Source organism: Ipomoea nil, unplaced genomic scaffold, assembly GCF_001879475.1.
Source record: "Ipomoea nil cultivar Tokyo-kokei standard unplaced genomic scaffold, Asagao_1.1 scaffold3172, whole genome shotgun sequence".
Classification (NCBI taxonomy): Eukaryota; Viridiplantae; Streptophyta; class Magnoliopsida; order Solanales; family Convolvulaceae; genus Ipomoea; species Ipomoea nil.
The window spans coordinates 1,746,487-1,753,222 of NW_017619600.1; the positions used below are offsets into that span (position 1 = coordinate 1,746,487).

At 34.5% G+C, this 6,736-nt stretch overlaps 1 pseudogene; it reads left to right on the forward strand.

Moving 5' to 3' along the window:
- The first annotated feature begins 2,789 nt into the window (after positions 1-2,789).
- Positions 2,790-5,081, forward strand: LOC109168089 (annotated as a pseudogene).
- The last annotated feature ends 1,655 nt before the right edge of the window (positions 5,082-6,736 follow it).

Consider the following 6,736-nt stretch of genomic DNA (forward strand, 5'->3'; position numbering starts at 1 on the left):
CGTGACGGTTTTTACGACGGAACGTGTTTCGTTGTGAATTTGCGTCGGAAATGGTGACATAATGCAATTCCGTAGCGATTTTTGGCGCAAAATGAGAAAAAACCCAAGAAATTTTGGCGCCCACATTTTGGTGACAGATTTTCGACAGAATGAATTTCTGTCACCACAATAGCGACGGAAAAGGCAACGGTCGATGGTTCCGTCGCGGTTTTACTACAGAATCAGCGACGTGAATAAATTCCGTTGTGATATTTGGCGTAAAGTGGAAATACTCCCACGTAATCTTTGCACCAAGGGATTGACGACGGAGGCTGACGACGGAATTCGCGACAATAATTTTTTCCGTCGCTAAAATATATAAATTTTGAAGTACAGTTTATTTTTGCTACAGAATGGGACGACGATTCAATTCTGTCACCAATTTCTTAACACGTTGGCGACAGAAAATGCGACGTCCTATATGTCTGTCGCGCTATGGCGATGGAATCGGCAACGAAATTTATTTCTGTTGCGATATTTGGCACAACAATAGATTTGACGTTTGAGGTTGGCGACGAAACTTACGACAATCGTTCTTTCCGTCACTAAAATTTTTAATTTTTTAATTAAAGTTTATTTTCACTAAAGAATGTGACGACAGAATCAATTCTGTCGCCAATATGTTGACACATTAGCGACAGAAAATGTGATGCACTATATGTATGTCGCATTATGGCATTGGAATTGGCAACAGAAATTAATTTTGTTGCGATGTTAAGCGTAAAGATATATTTCACATTCGAGTTTAGCGACGGAACTTGCGACGATCGTTCTTTCCGTCGCGAGAGTGTTTAATTTTTTAAGTAAAATTTATAACTTTTTAATGGTCGAATTTTGCACTAGGTTTGCAATAACAGTTGGAAATTTTCAAATTTTTTATGTAACATTGAAATTGCATATGAATTCATATGCTATGTCTAAATTGCATAACTTTTTTAATCACTACTACATCCCTCCTATTTTTTACTTATCTTACTTTCCTTTTTTTATTTAATTCTGAAATAATGTCTTTTTTCTAAAATTGAACATAGTTATCATTTTATATTTCACAAGTTATCATTTTGACTTTTTCAAATTTATAGGCCATTAATGAGGTAAGTAGAATTGTACTTTGTATAAATGACACCTACTTCTAATGAGCGTAATAAATTTCACTTTTAAGTTAAGTTTTATTTTTTAATTAATATTTAATTATAAATTTAGTTTATTTTAATATAAAAATTGCAAAGACATCATTTTTATTATTGATTATAACAATCTACAACAATATTCATCTTTACGATTACTTTTACTATAAGTATAAAATACTCATATTGATTATATCGAAAATAATTATTTTTATTTTATATTTAAAATTGTACGACATTTACCAATTTTAACTTTCGTGTTTTATATATATATATATATATATATATATATATATATATATATATATATATATATATATATATATATATATATATATATATTTATATATTTATTTATTTATTTAAAAAGCTTAATCCTATTCTAATTTACTAAAATATTTTTAAAAAAATTTAATACTATTAACTCTATTAAAATGCAGTATCTGTTCATAACTACTTTCTAAACCAACTGAAGCACAGAGAGTAAAATATTAAAATCTTAAAATCCTAAATCCTATTTTAATTTACACCTAAAATCCTAAAATACCTAAATTCCTAATATACCTATATACAGACACACACAAACAGTTCACTTAATCGATCAGTTAATTCGGTTAACCGACACTTTGTAACCAAACTATCAATAACATTTTTTTAAAAAAAAAATCTTTAACTGTTGACCAAATTGAAAGATTTTAAATTAAAATTTGTTAATTTAAATTCTTGGATTTGATGGTTTTAAAAATTGTCACCAAATTATACACACTTCTAGAGATAATAATGAAAGTTTTTGCAAATATTTAAATATAAGAAGATTTGATCATACACAAATGTAATAATTAATTAAATAATTATTTTTCTCAATTATTTAGAAAATATATTTCTTGTAATAATTTATTCAAAATAATTTAATTTTGATAATTTTAATTAATATATATATATATATATATATATATATATATATATATATATATATATATATATATATATATATATATATATGATGTACTCTCATCCATTGATTCAGATCAGATCAACGTTCACAACGAATCAATTTCAAAAAAAAAATGCGATTACATTATTATTATTTCGCGTGAGTTAATTTTTTTTCTTTCTTCCAGGCGTTCGAGTGCACATTGTCCTTTCATCCGCAGAACATTGTTGTGCCTAACAGTGCATATTGTTGTGCCTTCAACCTTTAAGATCGTAGGTGATATATATTTTTTTAACGAGTACTTGATCTCGAATGGATCACAAATTACTAATTTTAGTTGAATATTGTGATATTTTATGATTTGTGTTGAAAATATGTATTAAATTTAGTATTTTCAATAATTGTTGCATATTTTTGTGCTTTACCGTGCATATTTTTGACTTTCAGTACATATTGTTATGTCGTTCTGCACATTGTTTTCTAGTGCATATTGTTGTGGCTCGCATGTAGCGATTTTTTTTTTTTTTTAAAAGATAGTTGATAAATGACTGAGATATAACCACACATTTCACCAACGACTTTTTTTCACTTGAACCTCTCCATATATATATATATATATATATATATATATATATATATATATATATATATATATATGCTGTATTCCAAAAAAAAAAAAAAAAAAAAAAACTCTTTATCAATTAAAAATTAAAATTCAAACCTCAAAGCCCTAATCCCTAAAATCTAGAATCTAAATTCGCACAGTGCCGCTCCTCCAAATTCCCTACAACGTCGACTCCCTGCTGCGACTCCTGCCGTGACTCCGACTCCCTTCTAATCAATGACGACGATGCTAGCAGCCGCCTCCCGCCCTGTGATTCTGCGACGAATTGATGACAGTCGACGACGAAGCAAGCAGAAGCGAAGCCCGAAGACGCCGACGCAACCCCCTTCCGTCCTCCCTTGCGAATTGAGAATCTAGGTATTTCTTTGATTCTTTTACTGAAATCTTTGGTATTTTTAGTTGGTGGTATCTTATACGGAGTATTAAATTATACAAACTTGGCATGTGTTGTTGAGGGCTAACAGGTACTTGCCGGCGAATAAAACATGTGTTATTATCAGTTTTTCTTCTATAAGATTTTTTAGTTTCTGTTCATCAGTTTTGTAATCCATTGTATAAATTTATTGCATTTATGCTAGTTTATAATTGTAATCTTGAGCTATTATGGAGTACTCTATTATTGCTGCAGAATAATTGATGCCGAATATTAAAGTTCAATATAGTCTTGTGCAAAAAAGGGGAAAAAATAGAAAAAAGAAACACATAAAAATTTGGGAAAAACTTGAGCAGGATGTTGTGTATTGGCATTACAATAACGAACAAAATGCCGAATTGAGTTATAGGAAGTGGATTATTGCAGGTTTAGTTGATAATGATTTCTTTTGGAAAATTATATGTATAACTTATACATTCAATTAATGGACCTGCAACTCAAGTAGTATTTATTATTTTGAGATATTAAACTCATCAAAAAAGGTGAGTAGCAGGAATTGGTTAGGTGTGATGTCTATAACTTGTGTGCCATTTTCAGGACTCAGGTTTTGGTACTTCTCCTGCTAACCTCTGGAAGAGATCCATGAATAGTTCCTCGAAATGCACACCCTATAGAACCAAAACACTTTGATGGGAACATGAAGGTGATGGACAAACCCCACAGCTATGCCTACCTCGCATTAAAGAAGTTGAGGTTAATGGCATTACTATAAAGGTAAAATATTGTGATACTTGCATGCTCTATAGACCTCCTCGTTGTTCTCATTGTTCAATATGCAACAACTGTGTTGAAAGATTTGACCACTGCCCTTTGGTTGGGTAGTGTATTGGGCTGGTAATGCTAAAATTTTGACCACTTACTCTTGATATAAAATCAGACTTTATGTTGTGTAGTTTGACTGTTTATCGAATAGCTGGAATAGAATTGTCTTTTTCCCTGTGAATTGAATTTGCATCATTAAAATCTAACAGTTTTTTGATGCAGAGGAACTATTGGTTCTTTTTCATGTTTGTGTTTTCTATGACATATATGTGTTTGGTTTCTGTTGGGTCTACAATAGAAGTATCATGGATGTTGATGATACAACAATATGGAAGGTAATGATTAAAACCCCTGCTTCTGTGGTTCTAATAGCTTACAGCCTTACACCTTCATTTCAGTTGGTTTGTTGGTGGGCTTACTGCGTTTCACTTATACCTCATCAGCACAAATCAGGTAAAAATCATTTCTTAAAACTTGAACTACTATTACTGTTTTTTTTTTTTTTTTTTTTTTTTTGTGGAAACCTTGAAGTACTATTAATGGGTTGGGAATAGATTAGTATTCACCTTTCAAAAGAAGTTGGTCTTCAACATGAATATGTTTTGAATTTTGTGCAGACTTCTTATGAAAACTTCATATATCGATATGATGGCGACAAACCCCTACAACAAAGGAGTGCTACAAAATTGTTTGGAGATATTTTCTACCTCTATTCTTCCATCGAATGATTTCAGGGTAAAGGTCCCTAGGGATCCTGCATTACCAGCTTGACATACAACAGGGGTTTTGTTAGTCCAAACATGAGCAAAGCTGCGGAGGACAGAAATGGGCAAGAAAGCAGTGTGGGGTGATGTTGGGGCAGACCAGCAGGAAGGAAGGTAGATTAGGTGAAATGTCAGCAGAGAGCTGAACAACAGTGGACGAAGGTGATCATGCTACAATGCATCCTAGGCGATCCAGTTGGGGGAGGACAAGCGAAAGCTTGGAAATATCACTTGATGTTCTCGCATCGGCATCCAGAGTGGGAGAACCAAATCGGATGGGTTGGACTAGCTAGCAGTGGTGGTTTGAATGCAACGAGACCAACTTATGTTATGTTGTGTTTAACAAAACAGTTTAGAGTACAACATTAAGGTTTTTGAACTATAAAGTAGTACTGCTTTTTATTACAAATTATATTGTATTTTAGTTTTGAAATAGTATTATATTTTTGTTCATAAATATTATTGCATATTCACATTTTAAATATTATCATTAGAATTTTAACAAAATAACCGGTGATTTTTTTTTTTTAACGAAATAACTAGCAACGAAATCGCGATGGAAATTATTTATGTCGTTTTCTTACGATGGAATTTTGTGACGGAAGATAAAATTTGCAAGCGATAGAATCGCGACAATAATTTGTTCTGTCGTTTTTTTACGACAGAATTTGTTTACGGAATATAAAATTTGCAACGGAAAGATTAGCTACGAAATTGCGATGACAATTATTTCCGTCATTATATTTCACAGCGGTAATAGGCAACGGAATATGAGTTTCACGTGATGGCGATGGAATGAAACATTTCCGATGCCAAAACCACGACGGACTCGCGATGGAATGAATTTCGTTGCCAGCTTCGCGATAGAAAATTCTGTTGCTGTTTTCCGTTGCCACAACTCGCGACGGAATATTTCCGTCGCGAAATGAATACGACAAGCCGTGACACTACGGAATGGATTTTGTCGCGAAAATGCAAAATTCCGTCGCAAAACGCGATTTGCGACGGAATTTCGCGTTTTCGCAACGGAATTTTTCCATCGCGAATCATGATATTTCTTGTAGTGAAGGGCTAGGTTTCAAAGTCGAGGGGCGGATAGGGTCGATGTCTCAAGGTCGTAATACAGGAAGGAAGGTTACCACCTTGTACGAGTTTGTCTGTAATGAGGGATCAAGAGCGAGGTTTGGAGTGATAGGACGGATTCTTTAACGAAATGGTACTTGATTGGCAAGGGGAGGGAAAGGGGCTAAGGACTCTTGGCTTCGAGTGATTATGCCTGTTTGGGGCTTGGTTGTGGCGTGCAGTCGAACTGGTGATCCCTTTTCCTTGGCTTTGTTTGATTCTAAGATTTTCGTTTGATCTTCTCTTCCCGTGTCGAAGTCCCCTTCGTCTCTATGGCTTCCAGGGGAATTCTCGTGATGGTTTCCGTGCACGTTCCCCTCGGATGTCCAAAAGTCTGGACCCAGTCGGTTTAGTGGGTCAAACCCCTAGGTCTTGACTCCAAATCCTTGCCGAGGGTTCTTAAGGGTAAGGGGGGGTTTCGGGTTAGTCTTTCTTGTTCTATTGGGTTTCATCCCTTCCTTGGTGGATGAAATTCTTAGCAAGGCTTTATGTCCTCCTTGAGGTTCGGCCTGTTGCACCTATTTGACGATGTTTTCTGTAGCGAGGGCCCCTGACACATTGAACGTATTTGTTTGCCCGCTCTTGTCAACGCATGGCGTTCTTCGGTGGCGTACGTACAGGCTATGGTTTCTCGTGAAGCCTTCACGGTTTTCGTGTAAGGGTGGGGAGATACGTATTCGTAACCTCCACCTACTTCGTCGATTCCTATCTAACAACTTATTTTAATATTGAATCAATGAATGTCAGTTCTTCACGCCCCTGGGCAGGGTAAGGGCCTTATGCTGCTCTACGGTTTTTAACAGGGTTTCCAAACGGAGTGGGGATATGAACTCAGAGTAAGGGCAATAACAATTTAGGGTTTCCGAGGGTTTGGGTTAAGCGCAACAAAGGGTGAGCAAGGTCATGACGGTTGCGATTTTGCTCTTAAGG